Source organism: Coenobita brevimanus, unplaced genomic scaffold (genome assembly GCF_032717465.1).
Source record: "Coenobita brevimanus isolate Jiangsu-jjx unplaced genomic scaffold, ASM3271746v2 jjx.HiC_scaffold_1477, whole genome shotgun sequence".
NCBI lineage: Eukaryota > Metazoa > Arthropoda > Malacostraca > Decapoda > Coenobitidae > Coenobita > Coenobita brevimanus.
Genome location: NW_027642317.1, coordinates 1 through 21350, shown reverse-complemented (window position 1 = coordinate 21350; position 21350 = coordinate 1). Strand labels below are relative to the sequence as shown.

General features: G+C 42.7%; 1 pseudogene; it reads left to right on the top strand.

Moving 5' to 3' along the window:
* The first annotated feature begins 17529 nt into the window (after positions 1-17529).
* On the top strand, positions 17530-18070 carry LOC145389599 (uncharacterized; annotated as a pseudogene).
* Positions 18071-21350: the final 3280 nt, after the last annotated feature.

Below are 21350 nucleotides of genomic sequence, written 5' to 3'. Positions count from 1 at the left end.
TATCAAAGTGTTGAATTCAGGTCAAGCTAAAGATTCAGTACCTTGGGTACGTAATTGGTGTTGGACATGTTGCACCACCAGGAGCTAAGGTTCAGAGTTATAAGAGTGATCTTCCCTGACCTAAAAGTAGGAAAGAGCTACAAAGATTTTTGGGAATGGTAGGTTATTCCCCGAGATTTGTTCTTAACTTTTCAATTCTTGTATCACCACTTACAGACCTACTGAAAAAGGGAGTTAAATTTGTTTGGACCGATAACTGTGAATCCTCTTTCAGCAAACTTAAAGCTATCCTATTAAGTCAGCCAGTGCTTGCTACTCCAAATTTTGCTAAGCCTTTTAAGATGGCTGTTGACGCAAGTGATACAGAAGCTGGGTCTGTTTTGCTGCAAGAGGATGATCAGGGTATTGAACACCCCGTATCTTATTACAGTAAGAAGTTCACTCCACCTCAAAAGAACTACTCAACTATTGAGAAAGAGCTTTTGGCCTTGATTTTGGGTTTACAGCATTTTTCATTTTATTTGTGTTCTGGTTTTGACCCCATAGTCATTTATACTGATCATAACCCACTGAAATTCCTTAGTATGTTTAAAGATAAAAATCAGAGATTGACAAGATGGAGTCTACTTCTTCAGGAGTATTCATTAGACATACAGCATGTCAAGGGGAAAGAAAATGTTATTGCAGATTGCTTATCTAGACTTTAGACAGATTGTTTTAGAGTAATAAGAAATTTCCTTTGTAAATTTCTTTTTCTTTGTGGGGAGGTGTTACATAGCCTATGATTTCATCATCCTCTGTATAATTCTAACGAACAGTATGCTGCATGTTTGATCACGAGGCGTGTTCTACCTCACTCCCCCGTCCTCGCTTATAGTAGAGTAAGTCGTTCTTTCTGTTGCTCAGAGCAGGATTGTCAACTCTTTGTCTCCTATAGCTTCATTTGCGCGTCCTTCTTACAAGTTGTATCAAGCTCTGCCGGCCCCTATATTATGAGCTCAGTCTCTGCATTATTGCCACTTAGATCTACTCCTCATTTTGCTCACATCTCTGTCCTCCCCTGTACAGTTGTTATTATTGTGAGTGCTCAGGAAGTCTCCAGCCATCTAGCAGCTGTGTAATTTGAGTATAAGTGTTATTGCATTTTTTTCGTGTACTGTATAGCATAAGGTGTTAATTCTTAGGCCTAGTGAAGTTTTTGTAATTCATGTGTTTTGGGTGTCAGCCCTTATTAATATTATTTCGTATCTGTAATAATATATCTTGCATTCACTGAGTATTATCTGGTATTTTAATTTTATCAGGGCTGACTTAGATATATTTGTTCTTGCTAATTTCGTGTTAATATAGGCTATTGCAGTTAACCATATATTTAACCTGTTTTTTGCCATTACATTATCCCTTATTGGTCCTGAGATGTTTTGTTGTTAGTTTGAGCATTAAACTTTAACTTGTAATTTTACCTAACTCTTTTTGTTTTTGAACCTGGAACTTTACACAGGACAGTAGTGATTTTTAGTATTCTCACTTAAAGTGTAGATTATCTTTCTCTGTTCCATAACAAATATATATATATTCATTCATTAGTTAATGAAACTGCATTTATGAATTGCCTCGCGGGCCTGATCAAATGGTCGTGCGGGTCTTATACGGCCCGGAGGCTGGACGTTCCCCCACCCCTGGTCTAGAAGGTTTAAGAGAAATCCTTCATCACTCCTCCATTACGAGATGTCTTTTCTAAGCTGAACTAATGTTCTTGAGATGGAATCAATGCTCTAAAAATTACGTCATTGTGTTGAAGGAATGAACCTCTTCACTCTGACGGGTGCTGATTCATCAAATACTATCATTGCTTAACAGAAACTTCAACCCACTTTTACATTTAACAGACACGTAACTTCATATATATCGGTGTATGCTCCACAGGCTGACTTGGATAATGCAGAAAAAGACATTCTGGGATGACTTAATATGTGTGGTAGGAGGGATGAAGAATGATAAGACTAGTTTTTTTGGGGGGAATTATATGGTTATGTAGGTGAGACAGCTCAAGGATATGAAGGGGTACATGGGGGATGTGCATTTGGTACAAGGAATGACGAAGGAGAATGGATACTCGAACTTGGGAAGGCAATGAACATGACTGTGTGGAATACGCTGTCTATCTATATACCTAGGCTGCTTCCCCCAAGGAAAGGGAGGTAGCCGAGACAGAACCCGACACACTCCCCATTTACTCATCCATTCAAACACATTCATTCGCATCTTAGCCCCAGAGGGGAGGAACGGACAGATCCTCACCCGCACCACACTGCACAAGGGTCAACTGCACAATGCAATCAGTGACATCCGCAGCAGGGCCCAGACAGCAGAAGCTGGTTTACCTCTGCCACATCATAACAGACTCATCCCCTTACCCGCACCCTGACCTGAAATAGCTGATCAGACCAAATGCAGGGAGAATGTCCCCTCAGAGGCTGCGTCATCACTTATTCATTCACAATTTCTCTCCACCCATTTCTGTCACGCACAGCCACTCTTCCTTGCTCAACAGACATCCCCTCTCGCATCCAAAGCGCTCTCTTCCACACTGTCCATCCATTCTATTCGTGGATCTTCCTCTCAGCCTATACACCTCTCACATCAAGATCTAGTTATCTTTTTCACCAGTCGCTCATTATCCATTCTCTCCATATGCGGAAACCATCGCAACACCCTCTGCTCAACTCTACCAGCCATCTCCCGAACAACTCCAGTTCTCCCTTCGCACTTCATCCATTCCGCACTCAATCCCATACGCGTCCTCCACACATACTCCTCAGACACCTCATCTCCATTACATTCAAACTTTTCCTTTCTTTCTACACCCATATTCCATGTTTCAGCCCCATACAATGCAGTCGGTACCACAACACCCTCATACAGCCCCTTCTCTTTACATCCCATTCTAAGCGAACGACATCTAAACACTTTTTCATTCACTCCCAGCACCTTTCCTATTTATTCTAAACTTCACTTCTGCATCTATTCTTCCATCCACAGCAACATGTGACCCTAGATATTTAAAACACTCTACCTCCTCAAGCAACTCGACATTCAAAACCATATTCATCCTCCTACCATCTACCAACCTCGTTACACTTCATAACTTTACTCTTATTCTCATTTACTTTCAATTTCCTCCTTTCACACACCTCTTCCAAACTCCCTCTACCAACTGTCTCAATCTCTCCTCTTAATCAGCCACCAGTGCAGTATCATCTGCAAAACAGCAGCTAAGCTTCAGATTCCACTCTCCACCATCAACATTCACCAGACTCAGACTTCTCCCAATTCTAGCAAACTCCTTGCATTCCACCTCCCTTACAACACCATCCATTTAAATATTAAACAACCAAGGCGACATCACACATCCCTGTCACAGCCCCCACTCTCACAGGAAACCAATCACTCACAGCATTTCCCACTCTTAGACACGCTTTACTATTTACATAAAAACTTTTCACCCCTTTTATTGTTAACCTACCATCAAAAGTCCATACAATCTTAAAACAGTCCACAAAGCCTCCCTATCAATTCTAATTTCATACGCTTTCTCTAAACTCCATGAATGCCCAAAACATCACTTGCCTTTCTGCTAAGATACTTTTCACCACACTTTGTCTCACACTGGCAAACACCTGATCCACGCATCCCCTCCCTCTCCTAAAGCCAAATTGCTCATCACCAATCACTCCCTCTCTACCCTCTCTAACTCTCATACAGTAATTAACACTCTACCATACACCTTACCTACAACACTCAACAGACTTATACCCCTAAAGCTAGTACATTCATACTTATCACCCTTGCCTTTATACGCATATTAGGAAAAGAAAGAGTAGGTTGATTACATATGAGTCGGGAGGAAAATAGTAGCCAGATTGACTATTTCCTGGTCAGGAGAGCTGATTAGATGTTGGTGAGGGATGTTAAAGTTATAAGGGGCGAAGAGTGTATGCAGCAACACAAATTACTGATATTACTGATATGTGAAACGTTGCTAAGAGGACCTATGCACCTAGAAGGAAAATTTGGAAGTTGAAAAACCAAGCAGTGAAGGATGCCTCCTATAGCGGGAGATAAGCAGAGCTGTGGCTGCACAGGGAACTGCTGACAGAGGTATAAATGAAGAGCACAAAGCTTTCAAAGAATATCCCCTAGGAGATATTGATTCAATGTGTGGATGGACAAGGGACCCCCTTCCCCCAAGACATAAAGTAACTTGGTGGTGGGACAAGGGTGTAGAAGCCGCAGTTAAGGAGAAAAGAAGCCATTTTCAAGAATGGAAAAAGGGTGGTAACAGAGAGGAATACATGGCTACCATACATAGGGCTAGACAGGAGGTATATAGAGCAAAATCTGAATCTCAGAGATTTTTACTGGGTAATCTAAATAGCGTTGAAAGGAAGAATACGGTATTTTAGGTGGCAAATCAGATGAGAAGGGGAAAAAAAGGGATATCATAGATGAGCAGTGTATGGAGAATGATGAGGAAAAGGTAGCAGTGGACAGTGAGGATATTATAGACGCCTGGAGAGAGCATTATATCCTGTTGCTGAATGAGGAATTACTGGAACAGGAAAGGTTCGTCAACTGATCCAGTGTTTGGTCCTTGGCCTCTGATTGATGCTGCTACTGTGAGCAGAGCAACAGACAGAGTGCAGTTAGTGAAGGAGGCAGGTGTTTGTGGGTTGACTGCTGAAATGCTGAAGGCCTCAGCGGATACAGGAGTGGGTTTAGTTTATTACTTGATAAATACTATTACAGTATATACAAGTGTGTTGTCCCAGATGACTGGCTAAAGAGTGTGATTGTAAATGTGCGCAAGGGGAAGGGTGATGCCCTGGAAACAGGAAATTATAGAGGCATAAAACTTTTGGGCCAGATAATGAAGGTAATGGAGATAGTCCTACAAGGTATGATTAGTGAAAGAGTTAATACTGATGAGATGCAGTTTGGATTTATGCCAGGCAAAGTGACCACTGATGCCATATTCATTGTTCGAAGCTTTAGGAAAATATATAGGAAAGAAAATGGAGCTGTGCTTTGTTTTTGTTCACTTGGAGAAGGCTTTTGACAGAGATCCTAGGGAAGTGATGAAGTGGGCATTTCAGCTTGGGATCGAGGAGTGACTGGTTAGAGTGGTTATGGCGATGTACGAGTATGTGGGTGATCGCACGCAAGTGAGACTGAATGGATATTTGAGTGATGAGTTTTCCGTGAAAATTGGCGTGCATCAGGGGTCAATCTTGAGCCCATGATTGTTTGTCACAGTACTTGAAGCTCTCCTATGTGACTTCAGAAATGGGTTCCCATGGGAGATGTTGTATTCTGATGATTTGGTGTTGACTGCAGAAAACGAAAGGGAAGTGGGGGAAAGATGTAGGAAGTGAAGATATGGATAGGGGCACAAGGGTTTGAGAGTGGATAAAACTATCAAAGCAGAGGAAGTGTGACCAAGTGCGGTTTGCCACAAGATTTTGGGAAGTAACTCCATCTTGTGCAGTATTTGTGATAAGTGGGTACATAAGAGATGTTGTTGTATTAAAGGTAGACTGCAGAAAGAATGTTGATTTCATGTGTGTGATGTGTTGGGAGAGCATGTAGAGATTGTCAGGAATGAAGGGGTTGTTCTTGCCAATGAGTCTCTTGAGTGTTTGGAAGAGTTTTGTAATTTGAGGGACGTGTTAAGTACCGGAGGTGGATCCTGGTATGGCTAGGGTATGGTGTGGTTGGAAGAAGTTCAGAGGGGTGTTGCTTCTCCTAACATTGAGAGGGCTCTCCCTCCATGCTATGGGATCTTTGTATACGACATGTTTTAGGAGAGTAATGTTATATGGTAATGAGATCTGGGCATTAAAGGAAGAGCTATTCGTAGGGTCAAACGTTCAGAAATGAAAATGAGTAGATGAATGTGTAGTTCGTCCTTGAATGGGAGGCCTGGGAGGACTAGGTTGACGATTGAAGAGTTGAGAGGAAGGATGGAACTGGGTTGTATTGGTGGTGTGATGAGTATGGACAGACTGAGATGGTTTGGGCATGTAGAGAGGATGGAGAATGACAGCTGGGTGTGGAAAGTGAGAAGTGTGAACGTCGGGGGTAGGACTGCAAGAGGCAGACCGAGAAAGACTTGGGACGAGGTCATAGAGTGTGACCTCAGGGGTTGACTGATTAGGGAGGTTGCCAGAGATCGAACGGAGTGGAGGGTAGTCATTAGTTGACCAAGGCCGACGCATGCAAGCCTGTTGGAGCCTTTATAAACGATACGAGATGCACACTAAAGCTACTTGTTCTCAGACCCACACAACATGCCATGAAGAAGGATATATTGATTTTGTTGTAGACCAGAAGAATGAATACATTAATCCCTCCCTTATAGCATCTAATGCCATTTAAACCTTCAATAACATGTTTGATTACCCCCAACATAGTTCAGGAGGAGAGAAATAGGTCCTCCAACCCCAACTCTAACCACCAAGATGACTGACATCCCCATTCCTGTCCCCTACACATGAGTCCACCCTTTACCATCCTCAGATATATTCGCTCGTTCCCAACGTATAACCTCCTTGAATAATGCATGAGAGAACATGATATTGATGTGTATTTATAAGATGCAAGGCCTTTAACACTAAGAACGACAGCGTTGCAGGTTATAGTCAACACTGCTCACAGGGAGACATGATCTAACCACAGATGTAAAATCATCACTTTCAGCACAATAAAAGACTGTTATTAGCACTGAACCCAGGATGAACAAGGTTATTAAACTCCAGTACTGATACCAGCACTATCACAACATGAATATTTATGCTGAAGTTTGTAAGCTGTTGAGATAACATCGCTAATAATAAGAACCAGGACATAACCATCAGTAACGCTGTATACCCCCAACTACAATTATTATACAAACCGCGTACGGTAAACTTCATACACTGAATAATACTAATGTCAGAATACTTCTCAACATACTGGACACACCCACTCATCTGTTACTTCACCTGATGAAGAAACACGATAGAAGAAACAGTATAGTTCACAGTCTGCTGGCCAGCTCAGACACCATCACTTACAACACCTCAACACTTTATCATCGGATCACTCACCTCTGTTCACGGAAATACACATACCATCACGTGATATACTCTACACACAGTCCATACAAGCCTCCTCTATACTAAAATACCTATGCAACTGATTGGACCCCTACCAGATACTGACTATTGACACGTTCTTTGATACCTTCACCCATGCCGTCCAAGATGAGATCAACGATCACAGACATATCTCAAATAAGTCACGGACGTCTTTAACAGTTGAAGAATGATCCTAACCTTAAAAAATGTGGACAGCTGACAGGAAAGATCTTGCCTACACTATTTGTAAGATACTGGAAGGTACAGTTCAAGCAAACTCTCCATGAGAGAGAATAGGGAAGGTTTACTAAGACTCTAACCCACATTTCCAATATTTTATATGAGTGGACTACAATTTTTCAAAACCACAAGATGAAAACTCCCATGAACAAGCATCTGACACCCGCAGCTGAGGCAGACAGGCTTTCAAGAGAATGGGCAGAGGCGTCAGCAACTGCATACTTACCCAGAAGAGACAGCACATCCTTGGCTGTACTGAGACCACAGAGAATGAGCTGTATCTACAACATTCACTACACCTTATCTCATTGGTGACATTCCGTTCACTGAAGAGTAATTTGATCATGCCATTAAACGAGGAAAATCCACAGCACCAGGTGAATACAGCATTACTTACCAAGCCTTATTAGTTCTGACTGCCATCCAAGATAATCCACCGCTGCATCCCTATAATCTAATTGTAGTGCCAGTAAGTTAGGTTAAGATGTAATATAAGTATAACCTAGATGTAAGATAGTTGTCTATCTCTCTATATATTGCCAGACGCCTCAATCCCGTTTGGGGTGGCCACAAACAAATCGCCTCCAAGTCGCCCTGTCCCCTGCCATTTCACTCCCCTGCTCCCCACTCACACCCCGCTCTCTCATATACCTCTCCACCTCATCTCTCCATCTCATCCTCGGCCTCCCCCTCCCTCTTTCCCCCTTCACCTCACTCACATACACTCTCTTCGTCAGTCTTTCACCTTCCATCCTCTCCACATGGCCAAACCACCTCAGTGTGTTCCTCATAACGCTTCCTATCACATCCACATCAACACCACAACGCTCCTTTATATCCTCATTCGTCAGCCATGTGACTCCACAGGCTCCTCTTAAATAACTTATTTCCACTGCTTTCACTCTTGACTTGTGTCCTTCCAACAACGTCCAAGCTTCACTTCCGTACGTTAGAGTTGGTATCACAATACTGTCATGTAGTAACTTTTTCACTTCCATGCTCACTCCCTGTTTCTTATCACTGCTTTCAAAGAACCAGCAACCTTTCTTCCCTGCTGTACTCTTTCAAGCACTTCACCCTCAAACCTCCATCCTTACTCATCACACTACCCAAGTACTTAAACGTACTCACATTTTCCAATTCCTCACCATCCAACCTCGCTGTACATTCACTGACTTCACCTCTCTCATAGACCATCACTTTACTCTTCCCTACATTCACCTTTAGATTCCGTTTCTTACACACTCTCTCAAACTCATCCACCAAGCCTTGCAGCTCCCCTTCGTCCTCACTCAACAACACAGTATCATCTGCAAACAACAGTACAGGGAGTTTCCAAACACTATCCTCTCTCACCAGGGCCACTCCAACATCCACTACCCTACCTTGTACCTCTTTTATTACCCCATCCATGTACAGATTGAACAACCATGGAGACATGACACATCCCTGTTTCAACCCAACTTTCAAAGAGAAAAATTCACTTAGTTCACCATCCACACGCACTGCAGCCTTCGCACCATCATACATACTCTTCACAGCATTCAACAACTTCCCATCTACTCCATATATTCTTAATACTTTCCACAATCCTTGTCTATCCACCCTGTCATGTGCTTTCTCCAAATCCATGAAAGCCGCATACTTAGTAATTAAGAACAATTTAGTATAAATGTGGATAATTATAATCTAGTATAAGTGTACTATAAGAATAATATCAGAGTGATTCTTGCATCGTAGAGATAAGTCAGAAGTGAACATCTATGTATTATGTAATTCTCATTAAGTATTACATCAGCCGACCACACTCCCTCCTTCCCTTCATACACCACCCCCCTCCATAAAACACGCTGGTAGCGATGTTTGGCGAACATTTAAATTGGCTTAGTCTTCATAGCCTCTTAATTGAATAAATTCAAAGATATCTTTCGGTCTCATTCCATTTTAGTGATAGAAATGCTAACTGAGAGAGTGCCAGAAGGGGAAAAACAGTCCATAATATTCTATGTATAGTTAACCTCGAACGTTCCTTGTACATTCCCACACTGAGCTAACTGACAAATAGCATCCGAACATCATTACGAAGACTTGATATTAAGTGATGTGATCATTATCGATACTACTCAAATTTTCCCTTTCGCTGTGTAATCCTTGTGAGATACGATAAGCTCTAAAGTAGTCAATTCCCAAATGAGTGATGCGAGACATACTTCTTTACGTGAAAGCTGTAACCGGAAGTTAACATCTTCGAATGCAATCGGACCGTTATCCTAGGTTAAAAAAGACGGGGGCGTGCTGGTTCTGTCCTCCCCTCCTTACTGTTTTTTAACCAGCCCATATTCCACTGACCGGGCTAATGTATGGTCTGGCCTGCACTATAGGTGCAGGGAATCTTACGAACGAACGAAATGTGATTGCGTGACTCAATCACCGCCTTTCGTTTGATCCGCAGGTTAGTGTTAAAGCCTCATAATCTCCCCCTTCTGTTTTTTTTTTTTTTTTTTTTTCACATTGAAAGTTATAGTGATAGAGTGTGTTCAATAGCAAAGTTCTTGTGTGACTCAACCACCGCCTTTCATCTAATCCGCAGATCTTAACATCAAATCAAGTCGTAATCTGCCAAACGCATCACCACACTTACATTCCATACACTCCCCCCCCCCCCATCCACTGCGTTAGGCAAAAATCTGAATAACTGTACCTTAACCTAAGTCGGGGAGTTTTCTGTTTTATGTCACAAGGGAAATAATGTAACCGAAGTGTATTTCATTAGTCTAAAAATGGTAATCTAATTCTCGGAAGATGTGAAGTATTAAGTAGGTAATTTTGGGTCTTATCATTAATTGAACAGAGTGTTATGGTTAAGTCTCACCATTGAAGTGAAAGTGTTATTGTTGGAGAGGGGTGCAGGATGTATTATTGAGTAAGTGGTCTTTATATCGTTTTAGTATCGTCCCTCCTCGAGTCCTTCAGTGACCAAGGAGAACGACGTCCAATCATAACTCGTATGGTCTTTCTGTTTCAAGTGTTGTTAGAACAATGTTAACTAGGGGAGTGAGTCTATGGATTTAAGCATTCATCTAATTCTGGGTATGATTAAAATCAATGCAATACTCTTTAGATTCGGGTTTCCAACTACCCTTCTTTAATGGCTATGTACGGGGCGGCCCGCAAGGCGCACTAAAGGGGAATAACAACTCAAGAATCTAAGCCTACCTAAATTCACGCTAACCCATTTAGTATGAAATCTGATCCTACAGTTTGGACATAAGTCGGGTATTCATTGGTATCTATTTTGGAGTAAGGGGATTAAAACACCCCAGTCGGTTTTGGGTTTACACTAAAAAACAGGCTCGGTAATTTACTGGCAGCCACTTTGGTAAGTTCAAAGTGTTATGCTCAAGGTCAATACAGTGACGGCTAGCCATAAAGAATATCACGCTACCACACCTCCCATCCTCCATAAATTCTAGTACAACTTTGAATTGAACAAGGACATCTAGAACCGGCATAGAATCTTCACCGGTTACTAAATTCCCATTACCAACTGACACCATTATAATCTCAACTTTAAATTCAGTGCGCATCCTGGTGATTTACACTCCAACGCTAAGCAGGGATATAAGATTTTGTTGTAAGAGGAGAGATTGTAGTGACATCAAAGTTGCTGTGGGATCAGACTCATCGTAACATTACTCTGGTGTCAGAACAGTGAGATATAATTAAAATTCTATAACAATACATTGGGGTCAGCGGTGAGTTATTCATTAAAAATACGAGGACAATACACTGGTGGTATATATCTTAAAAATTCTTAGCAATACACTGGTGGCTAAAGCGATGGGATAATAAATATTCTCCGTAAACAAAGTGCACTAGAGGCCCGCCTTATCGTATATGGTTAACAGTCCCAGGTAACATGCTAAAAGCATCTCTAGTAGGCCATAGCCAGATTACTCAATCGTTGGAGATCTCGGGTGTAGAACTAAGAGTATATCGAGCCCCTGGAGCGAGGGCAAAAACATTTTCCTCATGTCATCGTATGAACAGGGTGCTGGAATGGAAACATGATCTATGTATACTCTGGTTAGGGGGCAACGGTATCGATCAGAATACAACTCCCGGTAGAGTAGTGAATGACATCAAGCAGGCAGTAAAAGCTATAGAGAGTAACTGTGAGGCCGTGGTTTGCACTTGCCTGATAGAACCTAGGTTTTACTCGGGAGATTTCCCGATTTCCACCACCAACTACAGAACAGTTCAGAATGCTGTCAACAACAAAATAAAACGTACGATGAGGAACCAAGTTTCATTTTAACACAGCGTATTATGTGAAAACTCTGGCCGGTGAGATACACTGGACGGATGAAGGATGAAGCAGGGTGGAGCATAAATTGTTGAATGTAATTAGGGGACATGCAGCGAGACAGGACACGGAGACTGAAAGCGAATGGGCATAAGCTATAAGTGACGAAAGATTCTCTCGTGTAACGAGTTGTAGAGAGCGCTGATTAGCCCCCCATTATTGTCGAGGGTGGATCCCCCTTCCTCTTTTCATTATGAGTAGCCATGGCACTGCCAGTTGTAGACCTAAGTCCGAGGAAAGGGCGGATGAGCGATCAGTGAGGGATAGAACAGCGAGAGAGCTAGAAGAGATGAAGCCCCCACTACCCCTTGCCAAATCTTTTCAACCATCACATTCAACCCCTCACTCGTTCACGAGATTGAAGGAGAGGGTTCACACTAAGCCCCGGGATATTCCAACCCTGGAACTCCACCAGTTGCAAGGACTCGATGCAATGGCCAGAATAGAAATGTTCTTCGAACTAGTGGAAAAATGTGACCCAAACGATTCCACCCGCATGCAAATCGCTAAGAGTAGGGTCGGTTTGGAGTTAGCCATATTTATACACAACCATCAAAGAAACCATCGAGCAGATTCCTGGCTAACACTTAAACATCTCCTCAGGACAGAGTTTGCAATACAAGTCAGTGTCGATCGAGCGTGGGAGAAGTTGGAGTCTATGAGCTATGATGAGGAGAACACCCATAGCTTTATTTGTCAACATGCAGTAGTCGAGTCAATGTTCCCTAATGAGAAATTTCCTAATCGAGATAAACGGATAAAGAAGAAGCTGTGGTATGACTTACCTTCTGCTTCACACGAGAAGTTGGAGGGATTTCTAGATGATGAGTACCCATTGGGCAAATTCCTTGACCGTATGGAACATGAACGACAGTTACTGGAAGAGAGACAGATCCCTAAAGTCAATGCAGTACTGGTGAAAGATAGTAATAACAGGGTAAAAGCCGGCATACTCGTATGTTCCACCCCCTCCATTCCTGAAGGCCCGGCCAGTAATATGGGTATGGAGGAAACGAAGAATGAAATAGAAGAACTGAGTGCCCAAGTGCGGGAAGTGAAAGCAATCCTAAAGCGCGTGAGTAAGAGGCAGGTGAGTGATTAGGGAACCCCTGCCGAAAATATATACATTTTTTTGTGTGAGGAAGAAGGAACCAGAGGCCGTGAGCCCGCAAAATTGTTCCTTCCAAGAGAAAAAGAAAATACAAGAGAGAGCCAAATTCAAGATCCGATCATTTCGAGATGCCTGGACACACTGCGTTTGAAAGACTGGAGATCATAGGAAGCAGGAAATACATACAGAGGGAGACAGTTCCAGAGCTGAACTGTTGCATAAATAAAGGACTGGGGGTAACGGTTAACTCATGCATTAGAGAATTGGACAGAAAAGGGATGAGAGTTTGCTGCTAGACGGGTGCTACGATCCCGTTGTAGAGGTGGAGGAATGCAAGCAGACAGTTCAGAGGAGCAGTGACCATGGAAGTAGCGATAGAAAAGAGATAAAGAGGCAACAGTGCAGCAAAAAGACAAAGGTTGAAGGAAGCCAGTAAGAGGAGGAGAGTTAATGAGACGAAAAGCCTTTGACTCCACCCTGTTGAGAAGAGCTGTATGTGGGGAGCCTCCCCACACATGAGAGTTGTACTCTACACAGGGGCGAATAAAACTCGTGTATTAAGTCAACAACTGTGCAGGGGTAAAGAAGGAATGGAGTCGGCTTAGCAAACCTAATCTCTTGGAAGCAGATTTTACAAATGTAATAAGATCTTTCCAAGATAAGTCCCGAGTAAATGAAACCCCAAGCATGTTCAAGGATGATGCAGGATTAAGCTGAATATTATTAAACATTAGTGGGTACTGTGTAACTGTGGAAGATTTTGTCAGGTTGATAGGTGTAAAAACTGAGTCTTTGATGCACTAAAAACAACCAGATTATTTTTACTCCAGTCAGAGATACGAACCAAGTCAGACATTAGGTGTGCCATAGCCTCATTCCTTGTTTGTTCAAGTAACTGCTGGGATGGACGTTGCGGGAACCGAATGGAAAGGTGAAAGGTGGAATCATCAGTGTACGAGTGGATAGGGTTAGATGTACAGCTTAGAAGATCATTGATGAATAAAAGGAAGAGAGTTGTTGATAGAACAGGGCCCTGAGGAACACCATTGTTGATAGATCTAGGTGAAGAACGATGGCCGTCTACAACAGCGGCTATAGAATGACCAGAAAGGAGGCTGTAGACGAAGGCACAGATAGAAGGATAGAAACCGTAAGAGGGCAGTTTGGAAAATAAAGATTTATGCCAGACTCAATCGAAAACCATTGAGATGTCAAGTGCCATGGCAAAGCTTTCGCCACAGTCCCGAAAGGAGGATGACCAGGAGTCTGAAAGGTAGACGAGAATATCGCCAGTGGACCGTCCCTGACGGAACCCATACTGACGATCAGAAAGAAGGTTGTGATAGGAAAAATGCTTTAAATTTTTTTCTTAAGAATAGACTCTAAAAATTTTGAGACATAGGATGTTAAAGCTTTTGGACGATAGTTAGAGGGTTGGGAATGGTCACCCTTCTTTGAGACTGGCTGAATGAGAGCAAACTTCCAGCAAGAAGGAATGCTACAAGCCAAAGACGAAAGAGTTTACTTAGGCAGGGTGTAGGCACAGAAGCACAGTTCTTGAGGACAACAGTTGGGACTCCATCAGACCCATATGCCTTGTTAGTATTGGAGGCCAGTGATGGCAGAAAAAGCATCAGCTGAAGAAATTTTAATGTCAGCCATGAGGAAGTTAGAGGAAGGATGTGATGGAGGAACAGCACTGGAATTGGAGGGGAAAGTCTGAGTGAAGAGATCTGCTTTATCAGTAGAAGAAATAGCTACAGAGCCATCAGAGTAGAAAAGAGGAGGAAAGGATGATGAGGTAAAGTTGTTAGAAAGGTTTTTGGCAAGGTGCCAGAAGGAGCAGGAAGAATTCGAGTTGGAGAGTTGAGTGCATTTAGTACGGATGAAATTACTTTTAGCAGAGCGAAGAACAGACTTAGCACGATTCCGGGCAGAAACATAAAAAAGATGTGATTCAGGGATGGGTCGGCTCTGGTACCTTTTATCGGCTCTTTCCTTGTTGCGGACAGCATTAGAACCAGAGTGACTAAACCAAGGCTTTCTTGCATTAGTCAAAGGATATGAGAAAGGAATGTATGCTTCCATGCCCGAGAGAATAACCTCCATAAGGCGCAAGGCACACTCAGATGGCTCCCGGCCATGGAAGCAATAATCATTCCAGGGAAAATCAAAGATGCACTGCCTGAGGGCCTCCCACTCCGCAGCCCCAAAGTGCCACAGTCGACGTTTTTTTGGAGGGTCTGCAGGTCATACCGGAGCAATAGGACAGGTTAAGGTAATAAGGCTGTGATCATAGGAGCCCAATGGAGAGGAAAGATTAACAGCGTAAGCAGAAGGATTAGTTGTAAAGAAGAGGTCAAGTATGTTGGAGCTCTCTCCAAGGCGGTCAGGGATATGGGTAGGGTAATGAGTAAGGGTGGAAGTTTGGAGAATGAAGTGCCTGAAAGGTATGGCAGGGAAGAAAGGATGCTGGTTCATTGAAAGCAGTGATAGGGAACAGTAATGAACATGGAAATAAAAAAGATGCTGCATGATAGTATTGCATTACCATCTCTAACGTATGGAAGCAAAGCTTGACCTTGTTGGACGGACACAAGTCAACAGTGAGAGCAGTGGAAATGAGTTATTTTGTTAGGAGCATGTGGAGTTACATGAAGAGACAGACTGACAAATGAGGAAGTGAAGGAGCGTTGTGGTGTGGATGTGGATGTGATAGAAAGCTTTAAGAGAAATACACTGAGGTGACTTGGCCACGTGAAGAAGATGGTAAGCGAGAGACTAACAAGGAAAATATATGTAAGTGGGATGGAGGGGGGAGAGAGAGTGGGAGACCGAGGATGAGTTGGAGGAATTGAGTGGAGAGGTGTACATGAGAGAGGGAGCTGTGAGCTAGGGGGGTAAGGGGGGGCAACGAAATGGCAAGGGACAGGGTGACATGGAGGTGATTTGTCTGTGGCCACCCCTTACGTCATTGAGGCGTCTGCCAATAGATAGACAGATAGTATAAATATAATTCTGAGTGACTGGTAAGTCTGTATGAGGTTAAAAGAAGACGGAGGGTTAGAGGTTCTTTATATCTATTGGCGCCTTCAGTAATACACGACTCTGTACTGTACCCATGATACAGTACATGGGTACAGTATAGCCTTGTGTTAATGTGTTTAGATGTAACTTTTCCAACTTCCTTTTATACTGTGTATATTTTCTTAAGAAATCAAATGTCTCTGTGGAGAGTAATACGTTATAATTTCCTTTCTCTCTACATTATCTTGGAGGACGCGACCCCCCCCCCCTCTCGGACCCGGGCCCCGGGGATTGCTCCCAACTGCCCACCCCCCCTCACCTCAACCCTAGTTTGAGTGGAGAGGCTATCTCATGGATTGCGCCACGTGGTTTTTTGGTCCGCTGCCTCCATATTTAACCACTCTTCCTGACACCGCGCCTTTTGAAATCAGTCGATGATTCTGGAAAATACAGTGCTTTGGTCCACTGTGCAGCTCTACGGATGCAAAAATGAGCACAGGAATTCATCAAATAGCGATGACATTACATTTAACAGGTAAGAAATATATCTTGCTGCAAATTCTATAAGATTACTGGTAAACACAATACGCTTTACATTAGAGCAACATGCAGGATATTCGCATCTCATATTAAAAAATTTCGGCTGTATCATATATGGTACTTGAGTCCAAATGGCTCTGACTACGGCTGTATCATATATGATTTCCTGCTTCCAAAAATTCCGCTGTCAGAAATGGCACGAAATCAATCAGCTAGCAACGCATGGCACCCTATAGAATATTGCCATACAAAAGCTCCGTTTTTGTCGTCCAAGCTGACGGATCGGATTCGAAGCCATCTTCGGTGTAACCAAGCTGCACCGTTTTTGTCGGCCAAAGTGATACGAAGCCAGCCCAAGGGTTTGTTATCGAAACCAAGACCGTCTTCGTATCCCACCCAAGCGTGGTCGGGAGCAGTCTTGGTGTAGCTTGGGGAGAGTGAAATTGGCCAGCAAGGACACGTAAATGATAAATATCCTGAAATTAGCACTATGTACACTCGGATACCATAGTTTCTAGCCCGCCCATCTCTGGCAGTGGTTAAGACCAGTACCCTTCCTGAACGGCGGCCCACAGTGATGATTCAGCGTGGTGGTGGGAGTGGGCAACTCATAGTCACAAATGATTGTGAAACATTTGAGGTTCTCGAATCCTGTCCCAACCCACCTGAACCGAGCTGTAGTACTGGTGGCTGCTGCGTTACCTCTGTATCATTCTGACTACTGAAGCCTCACTGACAGTAAGTATGAAAAACATCCTTTAATTTGATTTAACGCTGCACAATAATTATGGAGATTATGTTTGTATGCTTACAACTTTGATCGTATACGTTACACGTAGTTTTGATGTATGCCATTAAGTATGTGATTATGAATTATTTCTCTAATGCATACCTATTCCCTTTTAACATCCACCAACTTCCGTATATCCACAACAGTGGAGTAACAAAGATATATTCCTGTATTGTTGTGTCAATATTGTTCAATTTCCTGTTTCTACGTGTTAGGTGTGACGTAATGCAGAAAATGAAGTAGCCCTGAATTTAAATGTATATTTGCCATTCTAGTTATGGAACAGCAGCCACGACGTAGCTTGCGACCACCACGAACCAGAGCTAACCGACCTGAAGTGATAACACGTCGCTCTAAGATTATTGCTTATCACGAAGTTGGTAAGGGGATAAGAGAGATAAGTCGCCTACTGGGCATGTCCAGAGATACTGTTCGGCTATGGGTGAGGAGATACGAGGAGGAGGGTCACGTGTTGACAAGGCCCAGATCCGGACAGCCTCGTGTCACAACACCTGATGAAGACGATGCAATACGGAGGGAAGCAGAAAGACAGCCTCTAACAACGGCAGTTCATATCACATGGAATGTGGGGCTACGCTGTCATCCTGTCACTGTGAGGCGGCGATTGAAGGAAGCCGGCCTTAATTGTTTCATTCCTGCACGCAAAGAGACGTTAAGTGACGTTCACAGAGAAGCTTGACTAAGATTTGCGCAGGCTTACTTAAATAATGGAATTGACTTTTGGAGGTCTGTGATTTTCACTGACGAAAAGACTTTTTCATATGTCTCAGCTCTTGGCCGGCAGTGTTGGCGTTTAAGAAAAACACGATATGCAACCCGTAATATCCATGAAACATCGAGAAGCGGACGTGTATCAGTATCCCTCAATGGGTGGATGTGGTGGGGGGTGTAGGGAGAGCTAACAACCATTGAGGGTCATTTGGATGGAAAGCAGTATATCAATATTCTCGAAACCTCCTTCCTCCCTTCGGTGCGGGCGTATGCCATTCACCACCCTCAACCCATTTATATGGTGCAAGACCTCTCTCCCATCCACACATGCAGGGTAGCAAGGAGGTGGTTTGCTTCTCATCCAGAGATAATTTTGTTGGATTGGCTGCCTAAAGGGGCGGACTGTAATCCACTAGAAAATTTGTGGGCATATATGGTTCAGGAGTGGCATGTTGAAATGAAAACCAAAAGAGAAGTAGAGAGGAAAGCAACGGAAGTATGGGAGGGATTGAGGAACCGGCCAAACGTGTGTAGTAGTTTAGTAGACTCCTTACAGAGCAGACTACAGGAGGTAATAGATGCTGTCGGGGGTTGGACGCATTACTAAAAAGGTGAACATGCTCGAGTTGCAAGCAGAAGACTAAGTATAATTAGAACTGAAAATGTATTACTTTGGCCAAGCCTAAAATAATGTAGGCTATACATAATTTTGCAGCCTTCAAGAAGATATATAATTTTAGACGTAAAAATGAGCCTATTTTGAATGCATTGAGGGAATTCATAAAATGAATAGTTTGTTGGGTTTGGAATGTGGTATTTGTGTATTCTTTCAATATCTATACATGCAATCATTAGTAGATGACATTAGTATAGTTGTCTTCATGCAGTCAGATCTTTATTTTTACTTTTCATTTGCATATGCATTTCCCGAAGACGCTGTTGAGTGTCAGCTATAATTGTTATATTATTTTGGCTTGTGACGAGTAAAATATCTGAGGTAGCAGGAAATTTATTGTAAATAATACTATTTATTGTGGTAAACGTATAATAGATATACAAAACACACACAAATGGAATTTTATTGACATGAATTATGTTTACATTATGAGAGAATACAGTCTATTAATGAATGAGATAGTATTTGATATAATATTGAAAAAATATAGAATATCATGTAATAATGTAAATAACATGAGTTATAAGGTGATATGAAAACAAAATAACGTATATAGTATAAAGTGCAATCAGAGAGAGAGAGAGAGAGAGAGAGAGGGGACACTCGATCGTGAGTTGAATTTGAATCCCTCAAATGCTTCAGACTATATTCGCGGCTTTGTTGCCCTCTCTCAACCCCCATGAACCATCACTGTGGGCCGCCGTTCAGTAACGGTACTGGTCTCGACAATTGTCAGCCCGGGGTGGGCTAGAAACTATGGTATCCGAGTGTACATAAAATTAGGGTGCAAGTGGCTAATATTAATGACATATAGAGCCAGTTCAGCACAAATAACGGCTACATGTGTTTTGACTGCGAAGAGCTATAGTTTCAGGGGGAGAGAAAGAGGTTGAGAAGGGCTTAGCCCAGTTCAGTGGAGATAGTACGAGAGCTCTACTTCGAGGAGGCAGGGTGTGTCTACCCCTCACATGAGTTGACAGGGCCTAGAATGTGGTCGGGACTTCAGGACCTGTCAAGCACTCGTCAGTCACTAGGTGGAAGGCTGGAAACGAAAGTATCGAATGGAAGAAGTGTGAGTGAGACTGCGTGACAGCGAGCGTGAATGGGAAGCGCCCCTGGGACGATCTTGGCAATGAGAGTACGAGTCCACCCAACTGGGTGACTATGCCATTACTCAGGCAGGAGGTTAACTGGGGTGTCTCTTCTCCACTGGATATATTATTTTGTGCGTGTAGTAAATTCATTAGTGACGTGTAGCGACCCCCTGGGGTACGCGGTGTATTATGTGGACCGATAGGTGCCACTTATCGTGGGGAGAGTGTCAAGGTAAGGTGTGTTTGAAAGGGGACTCGAAGTCAAGTCGTTAAGTCTGTCCCATCCACACACGCATCCTTGGAACGTGCTTGTGTTGAAAAGACTCCTATGGTGAAAATTTGTTTCCCGGAGGAAGGACCCGTGTAGTGCCAGTAAGTTAGGTTAAGTATACCTTAGATGTAAGATTGTTATAATTTAGTAATTAAGAACAATTTAGTATAAGTGTGGATAATTATAATCTAGTATAAGTGTACTATAAGTATAATATACGAGTGATTTTTGCATCGTAGAGATAAGTCAGAAGTGAACATCTATGTATTAAGTAATTCTCATTAAGTATTACATCAGCCGACCACACTCCCTCCTTCCCTTCATACACCACCCCCCTCCATAAAACACGCTGGTAGCGATGTTTGGCGAACATTTAAATTGGCTTAGTCTTCATAGCCTCTTAATTGAATAAATTCAAAGATATCTTTCGGTCTCATTCCATTTTAGTGATAGAAATGCTAACTGAGAGAGTGCCAGAAGGGGAAAAACAGTCCATAATATTCTATGTATAGTTAACCTCGAACGTTCCTTGTACATTCCCACACTGAGCTAACTGACAAATAGCATCCGAACATCATTACGAAGACTTGATATTAAGTGATGTGATCATTATCGATACTACTCAAATTTTCCCTTTCGCTGTGTAATCCTTGTGAGATACGATAAGCTCTAAAGTAGTCAATTCCCAAATGAGTGATGCGAGACATACTTCTTTACGTGAAAGCTGTAACCGGAAGTTAACATCTTCGAATGCAATCGGACCGTTATCCTAGGTTAAAAAAGACGGGGGCGTGCTGGTTCTGTCCTCCCCTCCTTACTGTATTTTAACCAGCCCATATTCCACTGACCGGGCTAATGTATGGTCTGGCCTGCACTATAGGTGCAGGGAATCTTACGAACGAACGAAATGTGATTGCGTGACTCAATCACCGCCTTTCGTTTGATCCGCAGGTTAGTGTTAAAGCCTCATAATCTCCCCTTCTGTTTTTTTTTTTCACATTGAAAGTTATAGTGATAGAGTGTGTTCAATAGCAAAGTTCTTGTGTGACTCAACCACCGCCTTTCATCTAATCCGCAGATCTTAACATCAAATCAAGTCGTAATCTGCCAAACGCATCACCACACTTACATTCCATACACTTCCCCCCCCCCCCATCCACTGCGTTAGGCAAAAATCTGAATAACTGTACCTTAACCTAAGTCGGGGAGTTTTCTGTTTTATGTCACAAGGGAAATAATGTAACCGAAGTGTATTTCATTAGTCTAAAAATGGTAATCTAATTCTCGGAAGATGTGAAGTATTAAGTAGGTAATTTTGGGTCTTA